Here is a 25,945-nt window from a genome sequence, read left to right as displayed (position 1 = left end):
CTTTTCTTCTGTTCTTAAGCAACCATAAGGCCTGATTGAAGTGGAAGAAGGTTGCGCTCCATAGACAGAGGGGCATGGAGCTGAGCGTGGCTGCGAGGCAAAAGGCTGGGGCAAGGTTTTGGAAAATGCTCCATTCAGTTCTGCCAAGCTTCACCTGCCGTGCCGCTTGCCTGTACATTTGAACTTGGCGCGCGCGCCCAGCCGGCAACCTTCCTCCTGACCGTTCCCCCGCTCTCCGATGGAGGCGTGGTCAATTCCGACTCATCTTCTCTCGCTGGTGGTGAATGCGCTGTCCCCGATACCTGGGACTCCTCCCCCCCACTGCGCTCTGGTGGGGAAGCTGGTCCTGATTTCCAGCTGCTGCTCTGGGAATCCCCGCTGGCCCCTTGCTCCTGGGGTTTCCCCCTTGGGGCCCCCCTTGCCCTGACCACTGGCGCCCCCTTCTGTGAATCTTCCGATTCGCTGGAGAGGGACCTAGAGGCAACTCTGACACATACACTTTGCGTTTTCAGGCTCAATGTGCGTTTACACCAAAGAAGACTTGAAATAAGCGACATCCAAGATTCTTCTATGTAGATGGAACCTAAAACAGCCGGTTTATGCTTTGTTTAGGCTCATTACACTTTGCTTTGATATGTGTGTGAATGAACACCGAAAGAACAATTAAAGCTTATTCGTCCTCTTTCTATTGAGATGGAACCAAAACTCCTATGCTTAATTTGGGCTGATAACATATTTTTCACTTTGTGATTTTTGGGTGAATGAGCTTTATTATCTTCTTTTCATGTAGATGGAACCCAAACCTCCTTTTTGCTTTGGTTGGGGGAGATTCTGGTGCACACCCAATAAACACCATGCAAATTGAAAGAAGGCCAATCAAAGCTTATTCGTCTTCTTTCTACGCATATGGAAGCAAAAAGACGCTGTTTTGTTATTTTGGTCTCATTACATACACTTTGCCATTTCAGGGTCAATGTGCATTTACACCAAAGACGACGACTTGAAATAAGCGACATCCAAGATTCTTCTTCTATGTAGATGGAACCCAAAACAACCGGGTTTGCTTTGTTTTAGCTCATTACACTTTGCTTTGATATGTGGGTGAATGAACACCGAAAGAACAATTAAAGCTTATTCGTCCTCTTTCTATTGAGATGAAACCAAAACTCCTATCTTGGATGTCGCGTATTTAAATTCGTGTTCTTTGGTATAAATGCACATTGACCCAGAAATCGCAAAGTGTATGGAAAGAGACCAAAATCACAAAACACCATTTTTTCGCTTCCATAAGCATAGAAAGAAGAATAAGCTCAACACCATGCGAATTGAAAGAAGGCCAATCAAAGCTTAGTCGTCTTCTTTCTACGCCTATGGAAGCAAAACAACAGTGTTTGGTTATTTTGGTCTCATTACATACACTTTGCGTTTTCAGGGTCAATGTGCATTTACACCTGTCAGGGCTGCCCCAGGTCCCAGCTCACAAAGGACCAACGCCAGTTCTTGTTATATACAAAAGTCTTTATTGAAGTTCAGTTTCTATTTCAAAGCCATGGTGTGCAGCTCTACGTCTTAAACTCTAGACCGCCGAAGCTCCGTCTGAGTCTCCTCCCCCCAGACACCAGTTTAAGACTCTAGCCTTGCTCCACCTCTTCCTCTGCTCTTTCCTCCTCTGGGTCCTCCTGTCCCCTGGGGTCTTGCCCTTTCTGGACTCTTCTGACGCTGAGTCCCCTGACTCTTCCCCCTGACTCCGGCGGGCTTTAGGACCTGGTTCCCAATCCGGGTTCTCTGCTGTCCCGCGCGCCTGTACATTTGAACTTGGTGCTTGCGCCCAGCCAGTGACCTTCCTCCTGACCGTTACACTGCTCCTGTCACTGCTTCCCTCTTCGGGAAGGCTAGCTGGACCTGACTTCCCCTCCGTTCCCTCACTCTCTGATGGAGGCGTGATCAGTCCTGCCTCATCTGCTCTCCCTGCTGGGGGAGACGCTGGCCCTGATACATGAGACTCTTCCCCCTCACTCCGCTCTGGTGGGGAAGCTGGCCCTGATCTCCAACTGCTGCTTTGGGAGTCCCCGCTGGCCCCTTGTTTCTGGTGTGTCCCCCCTGGGACCCCCCTCGCCCTGGCCATCGGTGCCCCCTTTTGGGAATCCTCTGAATCACTGGACAAGCTCATGGAATCTCTCGGGCCACTGTCATACTCCCCCACGCTGCCCTCAGATTCCTCCCCTTCGCTCTCCGTTTCCTCTCTCCCCTGTGTCTCTGCTCCTGAGCCCCTGGCATCCATCCCCCCTCGAAGCCCCCCCTTCCCCCCTCCCCCTCTTCGGGTGTGGGTTCCGGGTGCTCCAGCGCTGTGGGGGTGAGCGCGGGGTACAGGTCTTCCCCTCTGGTGTGCAGCTGGCCGGCTGGGTCCGGCCAGTCCGGAATGGGCTCGTCGACGTCGATCTCCTCTGCTTCCATCTCTCTGCAGCTGTGCTCGAACCCAGGATCCTCCCCCAACACGTCCATCTCCGTCTCCCCCCCCCCCCCCGTTGCCTCGGGGGATGCTGCCTGTAAAGGCCCCCTCCAACCCACTTCCGGTTGATCGTCCCACCAATAAGAGCGTTCTGTGGCAAACCCCGAGAGTGATCCTTCTGGGGAGCTTGTTTCTGGCGCCGTTTCCTCGGCTGATGAGAATCCCTGGAACGTGCTGGCTGAAAGTGTGGGTGTGAAAAGGTAGTCGTCGAAATAATCTGCCGGCATAGGTCTGTGTGGGAAGAGTGCATGGAACTCGTCTTTGAGGTAGGGCTCCTCTACGGCATAGTACGGTACCCACCTGTTGGCGCTGGCTGGGGTACCTTCCCTGGCGAGTAGATATTCAACCCCCTCTTCCCCCCCATCTCGAGTCTAAAATCTCTGTGACCTCGTTGAGTGGCCCCGCCCCCGGTGACCCCCCCTTGTTGGCGATTTGCGGGGTGGGTCTGGTGCGTTCCCTGGCGCCTGAAACCTGTGGGGTTCCTTGTAGGGTGTGAGCCGGGTGCATTCTGGAGTCCTCCGGGAGTGCCAGCCGGAAGGCTACCGGATTGATCTGTGCCACGACTTGGTAAGGCCCTAGCTGCTTGTGTCTGAGCTTCTTCTTAGCTAACATTCTGCCCGGCACTGCCTGGGCTGCTAACCAGACCCAGTCCCCCACCCATGTCTTCCCCCACTCTCCTGTGCCTGTCTGCCTGCATTTTGTAGGCGTGTTTTGCTAGTTCTAAGTGCCTTCGGAGTTGCTCGTGGACCTCCTGTAATTCCGCTGCCAAGGCTTCTGCCCCCCGTGGCTCCCCCTCCCTCACTTTCTCTAACCCCGGGAAGGTTCTGGGATTCCGCCCATTGTTGGCGAAGAACGGTGTCACCCCCGTGGATACGTGCTTCGTGTTGTTGTAGGCAAACTCGGCCAGCGGTAGGTAGTCCACCCAGGTCGCGGGCTGTTGATTCGCGTAGCATCTCATGTACTGCTGCATGATGGCGTTGACCCTCTCCGTTTGTCCGTTGGTCTGCGGGTGTCGTGCCGACGCTAAGTTTATCTTGACGTTCAGGATGCCCAGCAACTTCTGCCAGAAGCTTGAGATGAATTGGCAACCTCGGTCGGACAGGATGGACCGCGGCAAGCCGTGAACCTTGAACACGTGGTCTATGAACAGCTTGGCGGTCTGTTCCGCTGTGGCCACCTTCGCGCAAGGAATGAAGTGCGCCATCTTGGTGAACAGGTCTACGACCGCGAGTACCGCTGTTTTGCCTCGCGAGCTGGGCAGATCTGTGACAAAGTCCAGGGCCACTTTCTCCCACGGTTCGAGCGGCGTCTGTAGCGGTTCCAGCAGCCCCGCCGGCGGTCTGTGTACTGGCTTAGCCCTTTGGCATGTGTCGCACCTAGTGACGTAATCCGCGACTTCTCCCCTCATCTTGGGCCACCAAAAGTCTCTGGCTACTAATTCCGCCGTCTTGTCCTTGCCGAAGTGCCCGGCGCTGGACGCGTCGTGTAACTGTTGCAGTACTTTCGCGCGGAGGTCGTCTCCCGGCACGTAGAGGGCCCCTTTGCGGATAAGCAGTCCGTCGCCTATCTGGAACTCGTCGTCCTTCACTGTGCCTCTCCGCACCTCCTCCATCTTGGATTGTGCGAACGAATCTGTCTGCACCGCGCGCCGTACCGCGTCCAGGTCCACGATGGCTGAGGCGCACGCCCACGCTTTCGGTGCGAAAATGTGTTTGGCCGCCACTGGTGCCGCTTCCTCGAGATACTGCGGCTTCCTGGATAGCGCATCCGCCATGACGTTGTTGTCTCCCGGGATGTATTCTATCCTGAAGTCGAAATCCGCAAAGAACTCCGCCCAGCGGATGTGTCTCTGGTTCAGGAACCTCGCCGTGTGCCAGTACTCCAGGTTCTTATGGTCCGTGCGGACCTGCACTGTGTCTTTGACTCCGATGAGGAAGTGCCGCCACGCCTTGAAGGCTGCATGAATGGCCAGCAACTCCCTGTCCCAGATGGTGTAGTTCTGCTCCGACTTGCTGAGTTTCCTGGAGTAGAATGTGCATGGCCTCCAGTCCCCTTGCGGATCTTGCTGCAACAGGGCTGCCCCCACCACTCTGTCCGAGGCGTCCATCTCAACCCTCATTGGTTTGCAGGGGTTGACGTGTAACAGCTGTTCTTCGGACGTGAAGAGACGCTTGAGTCCCTGAAAGGACTGCTCCGCCTGGTCCGTCCAGGTGAACTTCTTCTTCTTAGAGCTGAGGGTGTCCGTGATGGCCACCGTCTCCATGGCAAACACCTTGATGAACTTGCGGTAAAAGTTGGCGAAGCCGACGAACTTCTGGACCTCCTTCCGATTGCGCGGGCTCTTCCAGTCCGACACCGAGTGGACCTTGGTGCTGTCCATGGCAAGTCCCTTGTCGGACAGCTTGTAGCCCAGGAAATCCACCTCCATCATGTCGAACTGGCACTTCTCCAGTTTGGCGTAGAGTCTGTTCTCCCGTAGTCTCTGCAGGACCTCCTTGACATCTCTCTCGTGAGCCTCCTGCAATTCCGAGAAGATCAGGATGTCGTCCAGGAAGCAGACGCACTTCTTGTAGAGGAGTCCTGCTAACACGTGATGCATGAAGGCTTGAAAACAATGGGAGCCATTTTGTAAACCAAACGGCATAATTATATATTCATAGGTGCCTAAAGGCGTAAACATGGCCGTCTTCCACTCATCGCCCTCCCGCATGCGTATAAGGTTGTACGCCCCTCGAAGATCCAACTTGGTGAAGATGCGTCCCTTCCTCACCGTCGCGAGCAGGTCGTCGATCTTGGGCATGGGGAATGCCGTGGGCTTTGTTCTGGAATTAATGACCCTGTAATCAACTATCAACCTCCGCTGGGACGTGTTTTTTTTCTTCACGAAAAACACGGGACTGCCCCCCACTGCTTTGGACTCTTGGATGAATCCCCGCTTCAAGTTGTGATCTATGAACTCCCTGAGTTCTTGCAGTTCGTCTTCAGACATGGAATACAGTTTCCCAGTCGGCAACGTCGCCCCCGGCAGGAGGTCAATCTTGCAATCGTAGGGCCTGTGGGGAGGCAACTTGTCCGCTTCCTTCTCGCAGAAGACCTCCAAAAACGCCTTGTACTTGTTGGGTACTGCTTGCACCATGCCTAAGTGCAGCCGTGGGTCATCTTCTTGCCCTTCATCTTCCTGGCTGGGCAGGATGCAGTGTTCTGCGCAGTAGGAGGAGCAGAAGGTCAATTGACGCTGGTACCATGCTAAAGCCGGGCTGTGCCTGTCCAGCCAACTCATGCCCAACACTATGGGCGTGTCCGATAGGTGGGTGACGTTGAAGCTGATGACTTCACGGTGATTTCCAATTTGCATCACCATTGGTGGTGTTTGCTGTACCACCTGTCCTCCCAGTAGCTCTCTGCCATCGACCGTGATGACGTTTAGGGGCATCGTGGCTGGTAGGAGCGCTATGCGATGTTGCTTGATGAAATCCACCCCTACAAAGTCTGCATTACTACTGCAGTCAATGGTAATAGGGACTTCCAGGGTGAGTCCATTGGGCAGCTGGAGCGATGCGGTGAGTTGCACCACTGGTTTGGGCGGGAGGGGGTCTGTGGGCTGTAAAATCTCTGGGGGCTGCTTCACTGACTCGCCTGGCTGGGCCCCAGTGCCTCTGCCTCCAGCCAGGCTTTGTCGTTTTCCTGCAGCTGTTCCCCCTGCTGAACTGCTCCCTTTACTGTCACTGAGGCTGCAGTGTGCTTCTGGAGCCTCTGGGGACACTCTTTGGCCATGTGCTGTGCACTGTCGCAGATATAACACTTCCTGCTCCCTCTAGGAGCCTTCGCCTTGACTGCTCCTGGTGTTTGGGCTCTGGCTGCTGTCTGAGCCCTGGCACCACCTATCTCCATCGGCTCTTCTCCCCCTCCCACTGGAGGCGTGGACTGTGCGCGCGCTGTCTCTCTGGGTAGGAAAGGAGTTGTTCTGGCTGGTGTGCGTCCCATATGTCCCTCATCCCTGCTCCAAGGGCGTTCTTCCAGATGCACCCCTATGGCCAGCGCTCTTTGGACGACTTCAGTGGTGCTGTTGGGTCTTTCCCCTCTCACTATTTCATCTTTTACAGCCCCATTTAGCCCCTCCCAGAACAGATCTCGGACGGCAGCGGAGTCCTTCTCCCAGCCCAGCGCATTTACCAACGCAAAAAAGCGGGAGTGATATTGTCTCACAGTGGCTTTGCCCTGTTTCAGCCCATGCATTTCCCTCCTGGCCACGTCCACATCTACCGTTGATTTAAAACAACTGTCCATAGCCGCAATAAAGGCTTTTGAATCTTTGAGGGCGGGATCATTTTCGCGCCATAAATTGCGCAGCCACGATTTAGCTTCCCCATGCAGATGAGTTATTATGAAGCCTACTTTCTCCTCCTCATCTCTAAAGTCTTTCCCAAGCAAATTGAGCGCGAAAACTATGTCTGCTCTGAAGTTAGGATACTGCTGCAGGTTCCCATCGAAGTGGGCTACTATGCTGCCCCCCCTTTTCCCGAGGCAAACTCCCTCCGGCTTGGGTCCCGGCAGCCCCTCTTTGCCCAAACGTTCCAACCTGGCTTGCAGATCCCGGCAGAGCGCTGTTGCTTCTTCCTCTCTCTTTCTGGAAGCTGCTACGTCTGCGTAAAGTGCCGTGAAAGCTGCTGTCAGCTCTTTCACATTGTCCTCTGTAGTCATCCTTGCCAATGTTCGTGAGCTCGCAAAACACCAAGTTTTGCCCCTCGCTGCGCCAACTCATGCTGCGAGGGTTTTATTGTAAGACGGAGCTTACTGTCAGGGCTGCCCCAGGTCCCAGCTCACAAAGGACCAACGCCAGTTCTTGTTATATACAAAAGTCTTTATTGAAGTTCAGTGTCTATTTCAAAGCCATGGTGTGCAGCTCTATGTCTTAAACTCTAGACCGCCGAAGCTCCGTCTGAGTCTCCTCCCCCCAGACACCAGTTTAAGTCTCTAGCCTTGCTCCACCTCTTCCTCTGCTCTTTCCTCCTCTGGGTCCTCCTGTCCCCTGGGGTCTTGCCCTTTCTGGACTCCTGACGCTGAGTCCCCTGACTCTTCCCCCTGCCTCCGGCGGGCTTTAGGACCCGGTTCCCAATCCGGGTTCTCTGCTGTCCCGCGCGCCTGTACATTTGAACTTGGTGCTCGCGCCCAGCCAGTGACCTTCCTCCTGACCGTTACACTGCTCCTGTCACTGCTTCCCTCTTCGGGAAGGCTAGCTGGACCTGACTTCCCCTCCGTTCCCTCACTCTCTGATGGAGGCGTGATCAGCCCTGCCTCATCTGCTCTCCCTGCTGGGGGAGACACTGGCCCTGATACATGAGACTCTTCTCCCTCACTCCGCTCTGGTGGGGAAGCTGGCCCTGATCTCCAACTGCTGCTTTGGGAGTCCCCGCTGGCCCCTTGTTTCTGGTGTGTCCCCCCTGGGACCCCCTTCGCCCTGGCCATCGGCGCCCCCCTTTGGGAATCCTCTGAATCACTGGACAAGCTCATGGAATCTCTCGGGCCACTGTCATACTCCCCCACACTGCCCTCAGATTCCTCCCCTTCGCTCTCCGTTTCCTCTCTCCCCTGTGTGTCTGCTCCTGAGCCCCTGAAAACACCAAAGAAGACGACTTGAAATAAGCGACATCCAAGATTCTTCTTTCTATGTAGATGGAACCCAAAACAACCGGTTTTGCTTAGTTTAGGCTCATTACACTTTGCTTTGATATGTGGGTGAATGAACACTGAAAGAACAATTAAAGCTTATTCGTCCTCTTTCTATTGAGATGGAACCAAAAGTCCTATTGTCAGAGCTGCCTCTAGGTCCCAGCTCACAGAGGACCAACGCCAGGCTGATGTTATGTACAAAAGTCTTTATTGAAGTTTAATTTCCATTTCAAAGCCAGAGCGTGCAGCCCTACGTCTAGACTCTAGATCAACGAAGTCTCCGCCCCTTCCACACCAGTTTAAGATCCTAGCCCTGCTCCACCTCCTGCGCTGCTCTCTTCTCCTCTGGGTCCTCCTGCCCTCTGGGGCATTGCCCTTTCTGGACTCTTCCGACGCTGAGTCGCTTAGCTCCTCCCCCTGCCTCCGGCGTGCTTTAGGACCCGGTTCCCAATCCTCATTCTCTGCTGTCCCGCGCTCCTGTACATTTGAACTTGCTTCTCGCGCCAACCCAGGGAACTTTCTCCTAACCGTTACACTGAATCTATCACTGCTTCCCTCTTCCGTGACACTGGCCGGATCTGACCTCCCTTCCGTTGTCCGACTCTCCGAGGGAGGCGTGGTAGACTCTGCCTCGTCTCCTCTCCCTGGTGGGGAAAGCACTGGCCCCGATGCCTGGGACTCTTCCCCCCCACTCTGCTCTGGTGGGGAAGCTGGTCCTGATTTCCAACTACTGCTCTGGGAGTCCCTGCTGCCCCCTTGCTCCTGGGGCGTTCCCGTTGGGACCCCCCTGCCCCTGGCCACTGGCGCTCCCTTCTGTGAATCTTCCGATTCGCTGGAGAGGCTCATGGAATCCCTCGGACCACTGTCCCCTCCTACGCTCCCTTCGGATTCCTCCCCCTCGCTCTCCATCTCCCATCTTCCCTGTGCCTCAGCTCCTGAGCCCCTGACACCTATGCTTAATTTGGGCTGATATCATATTTTTCACTTTGTGATTTTTGGGTGAATGTGTATTCTAACCCCAAAAACAACAGTTGGAAATGAGCGTTATTATCTTCTTTTTATGTAGATGGAACCCAAAACTCCTTTCTGCTTTGGTTGGGGGAGATTCTGGTGCACACCCAATAAACACCATGCGAATTGAAAGAAGGCCAATCAAAGCTTATTCGTCTTCTTTCTACGCATATGGAAGCAAAAAGATGCTGTTTTGTTATTTTGGTCGCATTACATACACTTTGCGATTTCTGTGTCAATGTGCATTTACACCAAAGAAAACGACTTGAAATACGCGACATCCAAGATTCTTCTTTCTATGTAGATGGACCCCAAAACAACCTCTTTTGCCTTGTTTAGACTTATTACACTTCGCTTTGCTATTTGTGGCTGAATGAACAACGAAAGAAAAATGAAAGTTTATTCGTCCTCTTTCTATTGGATTGGAACCGAAAGACCTATGCTTTATTTGGGCTGATAACATATTGTTCACTTTGTGATTTTTGGGTGAATGTACATTCTAACCCCAAAAGCAACAATTGGAAATAAGCCCAATCAGAGCTTTATCATCTTCCTTTTATGTAGATGGAACCCAAAATGCCTTTTTGCTTGGGTTGGGGGCGATTCTGGTGCACACTCAAAAAACACCATGAGAATTGAAATGAGCTCAATCATAGCTTAGTCGTCTTCTTTCTACGCACATGGAAGCGAAAAGACAGTGTTTTGTTATTTTGGTCTCATTACATACACTTTGCCATTTCAGGGTCAATGTGCATTTACACCAAAGAAGACGACTTGAAATAAGCGACATCCAAGATTCTTCTTTCTATGTAGATGGAACCCAAAACAACCGGTTTTGCTTTGTTTAAGCTCATTACACTTTGCTTTGATATGTGGGTGAGTGAACACCAAAAGAACACCAAAAGAACAATTAAAGCTTATGTCAGGGGTTCAGGAGCAGAGGCACAGGGAAGAGAGGAGATGGAGAGCGAGGGGGAGGAATCCGAGGGGAGTGTAGGAGATGACATCGGTCCGAGGGATTCCATGAGCCTCTCCAGCGAATCGGAAGATTCACAGAAGGGGGCGCCAGTGGCCAGGGGTAGGGGGTTCCCAAGGGGAACGCCCCAGGAGCAAGGGGGCAGCAGGGACTCCCAGAGCAGTAGTTGGAAATCAGGACCAGCTTCCCCACCAGAGCGGAGTGGGGGGGAAGAGTCCCAAGCATCGGGGCCAGTGCATTCCCCACCAGGGAGAGAAGACGAGACAGGGCTGACCACGCCTCCATCGGAGAGTCGGACAACGGGGGGGAGGTCAGATCCGGCCAGTGTCCCAGAAGGGGGAAGCAGTGACACAAGTAGTGTGACGGTTAGGAGAAAGGTCACTGGGTTGGCGCGAGAGGCAAGTTCAAATGTACAGGAGTGCGGGACAGCAGAGAATGAGGATTGGGAACCGGGTCCTAAAGCCCGCCGGAGGCAGGGGGAGGAGCTAAGTGACTCAGCGTCGGAAGAGTCCAGAAAGAGCAATGCCCCAGCGGGCAGAAGGACCCAGAGGAGGAGAGAGCAGCGCAAGAGGTGGAGCAGGGCTAGGATCTTAAACTGGTGTCAGGGGGGAGGAGACTCAGACGGGACTTCGCCGATCTAGAGTTCAAGACGTAGTGCTGCACGCTGTGGCTTTGAAATGAAAACTGGACTTTAATAAAGACTTTTGTACATTACCTCAGCCTAGCGTTGGTTCTCTGTGAGCTGGGACCTGGAGGCAGCCCTGACAGTAAGTCCCGTCTCCTTTTAAAACCTCGCAACGTGAGTGGACGCAAGGAGGGGCGAAGATTGGTGCTTCGCGAGCTCACGAAAGCAGGACAAAATGACTACCGAAGAGCAAATAGCAACCCTGCGAAACGCAGTGACAAAACTTAACGCAGAAATATTGGCATCCAGGAAGAGGGAAGACGAATAATAATAATAATAATAATAATAATAATAATAATAATAATAATAATAATAATTTATTATTTATACCCCGCCCATCTGGCTGGGCCTCCCCAGCCACTCTGGGCGGCTTCCAAAAAAATATTAAAATACTATGATACATCAAACATTAAAAGCATCCCTAAACAGGGCTGCCTTCAGATGTCTTCTAAAAGTCTGGTAGTTGTTGTTCTCTTTGACATCTGGTGGGAGGGCGTTCCACAGGGAGGGCGCCACTACCGAGAAGGCCCTCTGCCTGGTTCCCTGTAACTTGACTTCTCGTAATGAGGGAACCGCCAGAAGGCCCTCAGTGCTGGACCTCAGTGTCCGGGTAGAACGATGGGGGTGGAGACGCTCCTTCAGGTATACTGGACCGAGGCCGTTTAGGGCTTTAAAGGTCAGCACCAACACTTTGAATTGTGCTCGGAAATGTACTGGGAGCCAATGTAGGTCTTTCAAGACCGGTGTTATATGGTCTCGGCGGCCGCTCCCTGTCACCAGTCTGGCTGCTGCGTTCTGGATTAGTTGTAGTTTCCGGGTCACCTTCAAAGGTAGCCCCACGTAGAGTGCATTGCAGTAGTCCAAGCGGGAGATAACCAGAGCATGTACCACTCTGGCGAGGCAGTCCACAGGCAGATAGGGTCTCAGCCTGCGTACCAGATGGAGCTGGTACACAGCTGCCCTGGACACGGATTTAACCTGTGCCTCCATGGACAGCTGTGAGTCCAAAATGACTCCCAGGCTGCACACCTGGTCCTTCAGGGGCACAGGTACCCCATTCAGGACCAGGGAGTCCTCCACACCTGCCCGCCTCCTGTCCCCCAGAAACAGTACTTCTGTCTTGTCAGGATTCAGTCTCAATCTGTTAGCCGCCATCCATCCTCCAACCGCCTCCAGACACTCACACAGGACCGTCACCGCCTTCACTGGTTCTGATTTGAAAGAGAGGTAGAGCTGGGTATCATCCGCATACTGATGAACACCCAGCCCAAACCCCCTGATGATCTCTCCCAGCGGCTGCATGTAGATGTTGAAAAGCATGGGGGAGAGGACAGAACCCTGAGGCACCCCACAAGTGAGAGCCCAGGGGTCTGAACACTCATCCCCCACCACCACTTTCTGAACGCGGCCCAGGAGGAAGGAGCAGAACCACTGTATGACAGTGCCCCCAGCTCCCAGCCCCTCAAGACGGTCCAGAAGGATGTTATGGTCGATGGTATCAAACGCCGCTGAGAGATCCAGCAGAACCAGGAAACAGCTCTCACCTTTGTCCCTGGCCCGCCGGAGATCATCAACCAGTGCGACCAAGGCAGTTTCAGTCCCATGATGAGGCCTGAATCCCGACTGGAAGGGATCCAAATGGTCCGCTTCTTCCAGGCGTGCCTGGAGTTGTTCAGCAACCACTCGCTCAATCACCTTGCCCAAGAATGGAAGATTTGAGACTGGGCGATAGTTGGCCATCGTGGCCGCATCTAAAGATGGTTTTTTAAGAAGTGGTTTGATAACCACCTCTTTCAGCGGGTCTGGGAAGGCTCCCTCACGGAGGGAAGCATTCACCACCCCACGAAGCCCATCACCCAGTCCTTCCCGGCTAGCTTTTATAAGCCAGGATGGGCAAGGATCAAGGAGACAGGTGGTTGGTTTCACTCGTCCAAGCAGCCTGTCCACATCCTCGGTGGTAACAGATTGGAATTGATCCCATGCAATTTGACTAGACAGGACTCTAGCACTCTCCCGCCCCAGCCCTGCTCCCACGGTGGCATCTACCTCTTCCCGAATCTGAGCGACTTTATCTGCAAAAAACTTTGCAAAATCATTGCAGGAGATCGTGTGGCCTGTACTGGGCCCCGATGTAGCAGGTGGTTCCGCTAAATTGCGGACCACCTGAAAAAGTCTCCTGCTGCTGTTTTCTGCAGATGCAATAGAGGCGGCGAAGAAAGTTTTCTTCGCCGTCGCTACCGCCACTTGGTAGGCTCGACATTGAGCTCTAACCTGTGTCCGGTCAGCTTCAGAATGAGTTATCCGCCACCGGCGGAAGCAGCTGCTGCCTGCCAGGATCTGCAAACTAGGTTGGAAGTATTGACTAAACAGGGGCTACCGGGACCCAGACCAGAGGGGATTGGGCTGGGAAAGAGAGGAGGGAGCCTTGTGTCTCATTTCGATGGGAATCTGCAGCAGTATCCTAACTTCAGAGCAGACGTGGTTTATGCGCTAAAGTTGCTGGAGAAGGACTTTAGAGATGAGCAGGAGAAAGTAGGCTTCATAATAACTCATCTCCATGGAGAAGCTAAAGCGTGGTTGCGCAATCTCTGGAGAGATAAAGATACAGCCCTCCAAAATGCGGATGCCTTCATTAAAGCGATGGATGCATGCTTTTTATCAGAGATTGATGTAGATATCGCCAGAAAAGAGATACATGGATTGAAACAAGGCAGAGCCACTGTAAGGCAATATCACTCCCGCTTTTTTGCATTGGTCAACGTGCTGGGATGGGAAAAGAATTCAGCTGCCGTCAGGGACCTGTTCTGGGAGGGGTTGAACGGGGCTGTGAAAGACGAAATTGCAAGGGAGGAGAGACCCCAGACCACTAAAGACGTGGCCCAGAGAGCGCTGACGATTGGGGTGAGGCTGGAAGAACGTCCTTGGAGCAAAGACGAAGGGCGTTGGGGACGCACGCCAGCGAGAGCACCTCCCTTCTTTCCCAGGGAAACAGCACGCGCTCAATCCACGCCTCCGCTGGGAGGGGGAGAGGAGCCAATGGAGATAGGTGGTGCCAAGGCTCAGTCAGCAGCCAGAGCCCTAACACCGGGAGCAGTCAAAGCGAAGCTTCCTAGAGGGAACAGGAAGTGTTACATCTGCGACAGTGCTCAGCACATGGCAAAAGAGTGCCCCCAGAGGCTCCACAAGCACACTGCAGCCTCAGCGACAGTGACAGAAGCAGTTCAGCAGAGAGAACCACAGCAGGGAAACGACGAAGTCTGGCTGGAAGCAGAGCCACTGGGGGCCAGCCAGACGAGTCAGTGAAGCAGTCCCCAGGAATATTGCAGCCCACAGACCCCCTCCCACCCAAACCAGTGGTGCAGCTCACCGCAGCGCTCCAGCTTCCCAATGGGCTCACCAAGGAAGTCCCTATTACCATTGACTCTTGTAGCAATGCAGACTTTATAGGAGTGGATTTCATCAAGCAACATAGCATAGCGCTCCTGCCGGCCACGATGCCCCTGAAAGTAGTGACAGTCGATGGCAGAGAATTGCTGGGGGGACAGGTGGTACAGCAAACGCCGCCAATGGTGATGCAAATTGGAAATCACCGCGAAGTCATCAGCTTCAACGTCACCCGACTGTCGGACACGCCCATAGTGTTGGGCATGAGTTGGCTGGACAGGCACAGTCCAGCATTGGCATGGTACCAGCGCCAATTGACCTTCGGCTCCTCCTACTGCACAGCAAACTGCATACTGCCTACCCAGGAAGATGAGGGGCCAGAAGATGGACCGCAGTTACACTTGGGCATGCTGCAAGCGGTACCTGACAAGTACAGAGGGTTTTTGGAGGTCTTCTGCGAGAAGGAGGTGGACAAACTACCTCCCCACAGACCGTACGACTGCAAGATTGACCTCCTGCCAGGGGCGACGCTGCCGACTGGAAAACTGTATTCCATGTCTGAAGACGAACTGCAAGAGCTCAGGGAGTTCATAGATCACAACTTGAAGCGGGGATTCATCCGGGAATCCAAAGCAGTGGGGGGCAGTCCTGTGTTCTTCGTGAAGAAAAAGGACACGCCCCAAAAGAGGCTTGTAGTTGATTACCGGGTCATAAATTCGAGGACGAAGCCCACAGCATTCCCCATGCCCAAGATCGACAACCTGTTGGAGACAGTGAGGAAGGGACGCATCTTCACCAAGTTGGATCTACGTGGGGCGTACAATCTTATACGCATGCGGGAGGGCGACGAGTGGAAGACGGCCATGTTTACGCCCCTAGGCACCTATGAATATAGAGTTATGCCGTTTGGTTTACAAAATGGCTCCCACTGCTTCCAAGCCTTCATGCATTACGTGTTAGCGGGGCTCCTCTACAAGAAGTGCGTCTGCTTCCTGGACGACATTCTGATCTTCTCGTAATCGCAGGAGGCCCACGAGAGAGATGTCACGGAAGTCCTGCAGAGACTACGGGAGCACAGACTTTACGCCAAACTGGAGAAGTGCCAGTTCGACATGACGGAGGTGGATTTCCTGGGCTACAAGCTGTCCGACAAGGGACTAGCCATGGACAGCGCCAAGGTCCGCTCGGTGCTGGACTGGAAAAGCCCGCGCAATCGGAAGGAGGTCCAGAAGTTTGTCGGCTTTGCCAACTTTTATCGCAAGTTTATCAAGGGTTTCGCTATGCAGACGGCGGCCATCACGGACACCCTCAGCTCCAAGAAGAAGAAGTTCATCTGGACGGAGCAGGCGGACCAGTCCTTTCAGAAACTCAAGCGTCTCTTCGCGTCCGAAGAACAACTGCTACATGTGAACCCCAGCAAACCCATGAGGGTTGAGACGGATGCCTCCGACAGAGCCGTGGGGGCAGTCCTGTTGCAGCAAGATCCGCAAGGGGACTGGAGGCCGTGCGCTTTCTACTCCAGGAAACTCAGCAAATCGGAGCAGAACTACACCATCTGGGACAGAGAGTTGCTGGCCATTCATGCAGCCTTCAAGGCGTGGCGGCACTTCCTCATCGGAGCCAAACACACGGTGCAGGTCCGCACGGACCATAAGAACCTGGAGTACTGGCGCACGGCGAGGTTCCTGAACCAGAGACACATCCGCTGGGCGGAGTTCTTTGCGGATTTCGACTTCAGGATTGAATATATCCCGGGAGACAACAACATCATGGCTGATGCGCTTTCCAGGAAGCCGCAGTATCTCGAGGAAGCAGCACCGGTGGCGGCCAAACACATTTTTGCACCTAAAGCGTGGGCATGCGCTTCGGCCACCGTGGACCTGGAAGCAATACGTCGTGCGCTGCGAACGGATTCCTTCGCACGTTCCAAGATGGAGGAAGTGCGAAGAGGCACAGCGAAGGACGACGAGTTCCAGATACGCGACGGATTGCTCATCCGCAAAGGGGCCATCTACGTGCTGGGAGACGACTTCCGCGCGAGTGTACTGCAACAGTTACACGACGCACCCAGCGCCGGACATTTTGGCAAGGACAAGACGGTGGAATTAGTAGCCAGGGACTTTTGGTGGCCCAAGATGTGGGGAGAAGTCGCGGATTACGTCACTATGTGCGACACATACCAAAGGGCCAAGCCAGTACACAGGCCTCCGGCGGGACTGTTGGAACTGCTACAGACCCCGCTCGAACCGTGGGAGAGGGTGGCCCTGGACTTTGTCACTGATCTGCCCAGCTCGAGGGGCAAAACAGCAGTACTCGTGGTCGTGGACATGTTCACCAAGATGGCCCACTTCATTCCATGCGCAAAGGTGGCCACAGCGGAACAGACAGCCAAGCTGTTCATAGACCACGTATTCAAGGTGCACGGCCTACCACGGTCTATCCTGTCCGACCGGGGGCGCCAGTTCATCTTGAGTTTCTGGCAAAAGCTGATGGGCATCCTGAACGTCAAGGTCAACCTGGCGTCGGCAAGACACCCGCAGACCAACGGACAAGCAGAGAGGGTCAACGCCATCATGCAGCAGTACCTGAGATGCTACGCAAACCAGCAGCCCTCGACCTGGGTGGACTACCTGCCGCTGGCCGAGTTTGCCTACAACAACACGAAACACGTGTCCACGGGGGTGACACCGTTTTTCGCCAACAATGGGCGGCATCCCAGAACCTTCCCGGGGTTAGAGAAAGAGGGGGAGGGGGAGCCGCAGGGAGCAGAGGCCTTGGCAGCAGAGTTACAGGAGGTCCACGAGCAACTCCGAAGGCAGTTAGAGCTAGCTAAGCACGCGTACAAAATGCAAGCGGACAGACACAGGAGAGTTGGGGAGGACATCCGGGTGGGGGGCTGGGTCTGGTTAGCAGCCCAGGCAGTGCCGGCCAGATCGTTAGCTAAGAAGAAGCTCGGACACAAGCAGCTAGGCCCTTACCAAGTTGAGGCACAGATCAACCCAGTGGCCTTCCGGTTGACACTCCCGGAGGGATCCAGAATGCACCCGGTCTTTCATAGATCGGTGCTCACGCCCTACAAGGCACCTCACAGGTTCCAGGCGCCAGGGACAGCTCCTAGCCCGCTCAGAGACGCACCCATGAAGGGGGGCTCGCCGAGGGCGGAGCCGCTCAACGAGGTCACGGAGATTTTGGACTCGAGATGGGGGGAAGAGGGGGTTGAATATCTCCTCGCCAGGGAAGGTACCCCGTCCAGCGTCAACAGCTGGGTACCGTACTATGCGGTAGAGGAGCACTTTCCAGGGTTTCTCTTCAGCTGACGAGACGGCGCTGGAGACTAACTCCCCAGAGGGATCGCTCTCAGGGTTTGGCACAGGCGGATCTTATTGGTGGGAAGATCAACCTGAGGTGGGCTGGCGCAGAGAACTGCCGAGAGGACCATGGCACGCAGTGTCATCCCAGGCGACAGGGGGAGAGGGGGTCATGGGCGAGTTGGGGGACGATCCAGGGTTCGAACACACCTCACAAGAGATGGAAGCAGAGGAGATCGCCGTCGACGAGACCATGGAGAACTTCCCGGACTTTTCCAGCTGGCTGCACGCCACGGGGGAAGAACTGTATCCTGCACTCACCCCCACAACACTGGAGCACCCAGAACCCACTCCAGAAGAGGGGGAGGGGGGAAGGGGGCTTCGAGGGGGGGTGGATGTCAGGGGTTCAGGAGCAGAGGCACAGGGAAGAGAGGAGATGGAGAGCGAGGGGGAGGAATCCGAGGGGAGTGTAGGAGATGACAGTGGTCCGAGGGATTCCATGAGCCTCTCCAGCGAATCGGAAGATTCACAGAAGGGGGCGCCAGTGGCCAGGGGTAGGGGGTTCCCAAGGGGAACGCCCCAGGAGCAAGGGGGCAGCAGGGACTCCCAGAGCAGTAGTTGGAAATCAGGACCAGCTTCCCCACCAGAGCGGAGTGGGGGGGAAGAGTCCCAAGCATCGGGGCCAGTGCATTCCCCACCAGGGAGAGAAGACGAGACACCATGCAAATTGAAAGAAGGCCAATCAAAGCTTATTAGTCTTCTTTCTATGAATATGGAAGCGAAAAGACTGTCTTTTGTTATTTTGGTCTCATTACATACACTTTGCCATTTCAGGCTCAATGTGCATTTACACCAAAGAAGACGACTTGAAATAAGATTCTTCTTTCTATGCAGATGGAACCCAAAACAACCGGGTTTGCGTTGTTTTAGCTCATTACACTTTGCTTTGATATGTGGGTGAATGAACACCGAAAGAACACTGAAAGAACAATTAAAGCTTATTCGTCCTCTTTCTATTGAGATGGGACCAAAACTCCTATCTTGGATGTCGCGTATTTCAATTCGGGTTCTTTGGTATAAATGCACATTGACCCAGAAATCGCAAAGTGTATGTAATGAGACCAAAATAACAAAACAGCCTCTTTTTGCTTCCATATGCGTAGAAAGAAGACGAATAAGCATTGATTGGCCTTCTTTCAATTTGCATGGTGTTGAGCTTATTCTTCTTTCTATGCATATGGAAGCGAAAAAACGGTGTTTTGTTATTTTGGTCTCTTTATATACACTTTGCGATTTCTGGGTCAATGTGCATTTACACAAAAGAACTTGAAATACACGACATCCAAGATTCTTCATTCTATGTAGATGGAACCCAAAACCGGTTTTGCTTTGTTTAAGCTCATTACACTTTGCTTTGATATGTGGGTGAATGAACACCGAAAGAACACCGAAAGAACAATTAAAGCTTATTTGTTCTCTTTCTATTGAGATGCAACCAAAACTCCTATTGTCAGAGTTGCCTCCAGGTCCCAGCTCACAGAGGACCCACGCTAGCCAGTAATAACGTATAAAAGTCTTTATTGAAGATTAGTTTCCATTTCCAAATCGCAGCGTGCAACTCTACGTCTTAGAGCTTAGACCGGCGAAGCTCCATCTGAGTCTCCGCCTCCTAGACACCAGTTTAAGACTCTAGCCTTACTCCACCTCTTCCGTTGTTCTTTCCTCCTCTGGGTCCTTCTGCCCCCTGGGGTTTCCTCCTTTCTGGACTCTTCTGACGCTGACCCCCCTGAGTCTTGCCCCTCCTTCCGGCGGGCTTTAGGACCTGGCTCCCTATCCGGGCTACCTGCTGTGCCGCTCGCCTGTACATTTGAACTTGGCGCGCGCGCCCAGCCGGTAACCTTCCTCTTGACCGTTTCCCCGCTCTCCGATGGAGGCGTGGTCAATCCTGACTCATCTCCTCTCGCTGGTGGTGAGAACACTGGTCCCGATTCCTGGGACTCCTCCCCCCCACTGCGCTCTGGTGGGGAAGCTGGTCCTGATTTCCAACTGCTGCTCTGGGAGTCCCCGCTGGCCCCTTCCTTCTGGGGTTTCCCCCTTGGCACCCCCCTTGCCCTGGTCATCGGCGCTCCCTTCTGTGAATCTTCCGATTCGCTGGAGAGGCTCGTGGACTCCCTCTGACCACTGTCACTGCCTACACCCCCCTCGGATTCCTCCTCCTCGCTCTCCATTTGCTTCCCCTCCTGTGCCTCTGCTCCTGAGCCCCTGTCATCCATCCCCCCTCGAAGCCCCCCCTTCCCCCTCCCCCTCTTCAGGTGTGGGTTCTGGGTGCTCCAGTGTTGTGGGGGTGAGCGCAGGATACAGTTCGTCCCCTGTGGCGTGCAGCCAGCCGGATAAGTCTGGGAAGTCCTCCATGGTCTCGTCGACGGCGATCTCCTCTGCGTCCATCTCCTGGGCGGTGTGTTCGAACCCGGGATCTTCCCCCAACTCGCCCATGACCCCCTCTTCCCCTGTCGCCTGGGGTGATGCTGCGTGCAATGGCCCTCTCGGCAGTTCTCTGGGCCACCCCACTTCAGGTTGATCCTCCCACCAATAGGAGCCCCCTGTGCCAAACCCCGAGAGCGATCCCTCTGGAGAGCTAGTCTCTAGCGTCGTGTCCTCAGCTGAAGAGAACCCCTGAAACGTGCTGGCTGAGAGTGTGGGTGAGAAAAGATATTCGTTGAAATAATCTGCCGGCATGGGCCTGTGTGGGAACAGTGCGTGGAACTCGTCTTTGAGGTAGTGCTCCTCCACCGCATAGTACGGTACCCAGCTGTTGGCGCTGGCCGGGGTACCTTCCCTGGCGAGGAGATATTCAACCCCCTCTTCCCCCCTTCTCGAGTCCAAAATCTCAGTGACCTCGTTGAGCGGCTCCGCCCTCGGCGAGCCCCCCTTCGTGGGTGCGTCTCTGAGCGGGCTAGGAGCTGTCCCTGGCGCCTGGAACCTGTGAGGTGCCTTGTAGGGCGTGAGCACCGATCTATGAAAGACCGGGTGCATTCTGGATCCCTCCGGGAGTGTCAACCGGAAGGCCACTGGGTTGATCTGTGCCTCAACTTGGTAAGGGCCTAGCTGCTTGTGTCCGAGCTTCTTCTTAGCTAACGATCTGGCCGGCACTGCCTGGGCTGCTAACCAGACCCAGTCCCCCACCCGGATGTCCTCCCCAACTCTCCTGTGTCTGTCCGCTTGCATTTTGTACGCGTGCTTAGCTAGCTCTAACTGCCTTCGGAGTTGCTCGTGGACCTCCTGTAACTCTGCTGCCAAGGCCTCTGCTCCCTGCGGCTCCCCCTCCCTCACTTTCTCTAAACCCGGGAAGGTTCTGGGATGCCGCCCATTGTTGGCGAAAAACGGTGTCACCCCCGTGGACACGTGTTTTGTGTTGTTGTAGGCAAACTCGGCCAGCGGTAGGTAGTCCACCCAGGTCGAGGGCTGCTGGTTCGCGTAGCATCTCAGGTACTGCTGTATGATGGCGTTGACCCTCTCCGCTTGTCCGTTTTTCTGCGGGTGTCTTGCCGACGCTAGGTTGACCTTGACGTTCAGGATGCCCATCAGCTTCTGCCAGAAGCTGGAGATGAACTGGCGCCCCCGGTCGGACAGGATAGACCGCGGTAGGCCGTGCACCTTGAATATGTGGTCTATGAACAGCTTGGCGGTCTGCTCCGCTGTGGCCACCTTCGCGCAAGGCATGAAGTGGGCCATCTTGGTGAACAAGTCCACTACCACGAGTACTGCTGTTTGGCCCCTCGAACTGGGCAGATCAGTGACAAAGTCCAGAGCCACCCTCTCCCACGGTTCGAGCGGTGTCTGTAGCGGTTCCAACAGTCCCGACGGCGGCCTGTGTACTGGCTTGGCCCTTTGGCAGGTGTCGCACCTATTGACGTAATCCGCGACTTCTCCCTGCATCTTGGGCCACCAAAAGTCTCTGGCTACTAATTCCACCGTCTTCTCTTTGCCGAAGTGCCCAGCACTGGGCGCGTTGTGTAACTGTTGCAGTACTCTCGGGCGGAGGTCGTCTCCCGCCACATAGAGGGCCCCTTTGCGGATAAGCAGTCCGTCGCGTATCTGGAACTCGTCATCCTTCGCTGTGCCGCTGCGCACCTCCTCCATTTTGGCTCGTGCGAAGGAGTCCGTCTGCAGCGCGCGACGTACTGCGTCCAGGTCCACCGTAGCTGATGCGCATGCCCACGCTTTCGGTGCGAAAATGTGCTTGGCCGCCGCCGGTGCCTCTTCCTCGAGATACTGCGGTTTCCTGGATAGCGCATCCGCCATAATGTTGTTGTCTCCCGGGATGTATTCTATCCTGAAGTCGAAATCTGCAAAGAACTCCGCCCAGCGGATGTGTCTCTGGTTTAGGAACCTCGCCGTGCGCCAGTACTCCAAGTTCTTATGGTCCGTGCGGACCTGCACTGTGTGTTTGGCTCCGATTCGGAAGTGCCGCCACGCCTTGAATGCTGCATGAATGGCCAGCAACTCTCTGTCCCAGATGGTGTAGTTCTGCTCCGACTTGCTGAGTTTCCTGGAGTAGAAAGCGCATGGCCTCCAGTCCCCTTGGTGGTCTCGCTGCAACAGGACCGCCCCCACGGCTCTGTCTGAGGCGTCCGTCTCAACCCTCATGGGTTTGCTGGGGTTCACATGTAGTAGTTGTTCTTCGGACGCGAAGAGACGCTTGAGCTTCTGAAAGGACTGGTCCGCCTGCTCCGTCCAGATGAACTTCTTCTTCTTGGAGCTGAGGGTGTCCGTGATGGCCGCCGTCTGCATAGCGAAACCCTTGATAAACTTGCGATAAAAGTTGGCAAAGCCGACAAACTTCTGGACCTCCTTCCGATTGCGCGGGCTTTTCCAGTCCAGCACCGAGCGGACCTTGGCGCTGTCCATGGCGAGTCCCTTGTCGGACAGCTTGTAGCCCAGGAAATCCACCTCCGTCACGTCGAACTGGCACTTCTCCAGCTTGGCATAAAGCCTGTGCTCTCTCAGCCTCTGCAGGACTTCCTTGACATCTCTCTCGTGGGCCACCTGCGACTCCGAGAAGATCAGGATGTCGTCCAGGAAGCAGACGCACTTCTTGTAGAGGAGACCCGCTAAGCCGTGGTGCATGAAGGCTTGAAAACAGTGGGAACCATTTTGTAATCCAAAAGGCATAACTCTATATTCATAGGTGCCTAGGGGTGTAAACATGGCCATCTTCCACTCGTCGCTGTCCCGCACGCGTATGAGATTGTACGCTCCGCGTAGATCGAACTTGGTAAAGATGCGACCCTTCCTCACCGGCGCCAGCAGGTCATCGATCTTGGGCATGGGGAAGGCTGTGGGCTTGGTTTTCGAATTCAAAATTCTGTAATCAACTACAAACCTCTTTTGGGGCGTGTCCCGCTTCCTCACAAAAAACACGGGACTGCCCCCCACCGCTTTGGATTCTTGGATGAATCCCCGCTTCAAGTTGTGTCTCTGCTCCTGAGCCCCTGACAACACCAAAGAAGACGACTTGAAATAAGCGACATCCAAGATTCTTCTTTCTATGTAGATGGAACCCAAAACAACCGGTTTTGCTTAGTTTAGGCTCATTACACTTTGCTTTGATATGTGGGTGAATGAACACTGAAAGAACAATTAAAGCTTATTCGTCCTCTTTCTATTGAGATGGAACCAAAAGTCCTATTGTCAGAGCTGCCTCTAGGTCCCAGCTCACAGAGGACCAACGCCAGGCTGATGTTATGTACAAAAGTCTTTATTGAAGTTTAATTTCCATTTCAAAGCCAGAGCGTGCAGCCCTACGTCTAGACTCTAGATCGGCGAAGTCTCCGCCCCTTCCACACCAGTTTAAGATCCTAGCCCTGCTCCACCTCCTGCGCTGCTCTCTTCTCCTCTGGGTCCTCCTGCCCTCTGGGGCATTGCCCTTTCTGGACTCTTCCGACGCTGAGTCGCTTAGCTCCTCCCCCTGCCTCCGGCGTGCTTTAGGACCTGGTTCCCAATCCTCACTCTCTGCTGTCCCGCGCTCCTGTACATTTGAACTTGCTTCTCGCGCCAACCCAGGGACCTTTCTCCTAACCGTTACACTACATCTATCACTGCTTCCCTCTTCCGTGACACTGGCCGGATCTGACCTCCCTTCCGTTGTCCGACTCTCCGAGGGAGGCGTGGTAGACTCTGCCTCGTCTCCTCTCCCTGGTGGGGAAAGCACTGGCCCCGATGCCTGGGACTCTTCCCCCCCACTCTGCTCTGGTGGGGAAGCTGGTCCTGATTTCCAACTACTGCTCTGGGAGTCCCTGCTGCCCCCTTGCTCCTGGGGCGTTCCCCTTGGGACCCCCCTGCCCCTGGCCACTGGCGCTCCCTTCTGTGAATCTTCCGATTCGCTGGAGAGGCTCATGGAATCCCTCGGACCACTGTCCCCTCCTACACTCCCTTCGGATTCCTCCCCCTCGCTCTCCATCTCCCATCTTCCCTGTGCCTCAGCTCCTGAGCCCCTGACAATGTGCATTTATACCAAAGAACACGACTTGAAATACGTGACATCCAAGATTCTTTTTTCTATGTAGATGGACTCCAAAACAACCTCTTTTGCCTTGTTTAGACTTATTACACTTCGCTTTGCTATTTGTGGGTGAATGAACAACGAAAGAAAAATCAAAGTTTATTCGTCCTCTTTCTATTGGATTGGAACCAAAAGACCTATGCTTTATTTTGGCAGATAACATATATTTCACTTTGTGATTTTTGGGTGAATGTGCATTCTAACCCCAAAAGCAACAATTGGAAATAAGCCCAATCAGAGCTTTATCATCTTCTTTTTATGTAGATGGAACCCAAAACTCCTTTTTGCTTTGGTTGCGGTAGATTCTGGTGCACTCCCAATAAACACCATGCGAATTTAAAGAAGGCCAATCAAAACTTATTCATCTTCTTTCTACACATATGGAAGCAAAAAGACGCTGTTTTGTTATTTTGGTCTCTTTACATACACTTTGCGATTTCTGGGTCAATGTGCATTTACACCAAAGAAGACGACTTGAAATAAGCGACATCCAAGATTCTTCTTTCTATGTAGATGGAACCCAAAACAACAGGTTTTGCTTTGTTTAGGCTTATTACACTTTGCTTTGATATGTGGATGAATGAACACCGAAAGAACAATCAAAGAACAATTAAAGCTTATTCGTTCTCTTTCCATTGAGATGGAACCAAAACTCTTATGCTTTATTTGGGCTGATAACATATTTTTCACTTTGTGATTTTTGGGTGAATGTGCATTCTAACCCCAAAAACAACAATTGGAAATGAGCTTTATCATCTTCTTTTTATGTAGATGGAACCCAAAACTCCTTTTTGCTTTGTTTGGGATAGATTCTGGTGCACACCCAAAAAACACCATGCGAATTGAAAGAAGGCCAATCAAAGCTTATTCGTCTTCTTTCTACGCATATGGAAGCAAAAAGAGGCTGTTTTGTTATTTTGGTCTCATTACATACACTTTGCCTTTTCTGTGTCAATGTGCATTTACACCAAAGAAAACGACTTGAAATACGCGACATCCAAGATTCTTCTTTCTATGTAGATGGAACCCAAAACAACAGGTTTTGCTTTGTTTAGACTTATTACACTTCGCTTTGCTATTTGTGGCTGAATGAACAACGAAAGACAAATCAAAGTTTAATCGTCCTCTTTTTATTGGATTGGAACCAAAAGACCTATGCTTTATTTGGGCTGATAACATATATTTCACTTTGTGATTTTTGGGTGAGTGTGCATTCTAACCCCAAAAGCAACAATTGGAAATAAGCCCAATCAGAGCTTTATCATCTTCTTTTTATGTAGATGGAACCCAAAATGCCTTTTTGCTTGGGTTGGGGGCGATTCTGGTGCACACTCAAAAAACACCATGAGAATTGAAATGAGCCCAATCATAGCTTAGTCGTCTTCTTTCTACGCATATGGAAGCGAAAAGACAGTGTTTTGTTATTTTGGTCTCATTACATACACTTTGCCATTTCAGGGTCAATGTGCATTTACACCAAAGAAGACGACTTGAAATAAGCGACATCCAAGATTCTTCTTTCTGTGTAGATGGAACCCAAAACACTTTGCGATTTCTGGGTCAATGTGCATTTACACCAAAGAAGACGACTTGAAATAAGCGACATCCAAGATTCTTCTTTCTATGTAGATGGTGGGCTCATTGTTAGCCAAAGGAAGCCAAATCTCATCACCTGACTCGCCTCAGGCTCCAGACATGCAAAGGAACTTCTATTGTACTTTTGGGTGGTGGGCACTTAAGACATATTTGTCTATGCTTATCTTATACCTGAGTCTTGCCCTGCCATGTCTGCTTATGCTAATCTTGTACCAAGGACTTGTCTGAACATGTTTGCCAAGGT

At 53.2% G+C, this 25,945-nt stretch overlaps 1 long non-coding RNA gene across 1 annotated transcript in view; it reads right to left on the bottom strand.

The window, feature by feature from the left end:
* LOC309346403 overlaps window positions 1-19,652 on the bottom strand; it is a 308,888-nt gene extending 289,236 nt beyond the window's left edge. Inside the window, exons 1-2 of the long non-coding RNA XR_014158613.1 lie at window positions 19,409-19,652; window positions 19,163-19,329 (exon numbers count right to left, since the gene is read on the bottom strand). This is a non-coding gene — a long non-coding RNA (uncharacterized lncRNA). The remainder of the gene's footprint in view (window positions 1-19,162; window positions 19,330-19,408) is intronic.
* Between the last annotated feature and the right edge of the window lie 6,293 nt (window positions 19,653-25,945).

The sequence above is a fragment of the Podarcis erhardii genome (genome assembly GCF_964252035.2).
Source record: "Podarcis erhardii genome assembly, chromosome: 7".
In the NCBI taxonomy this organism is placed as follows: domain Eukaryota; kingdom Metazoa; phylum Chordata; class Lepidosauria; order Squamata; family Lacertidae; genus Podarcis; species Podarcis erhardii.
Note: the sequence above shows the minus strand (reverse complement) of the source record. Positions and strands in the feature narration are given on the sequence as shown.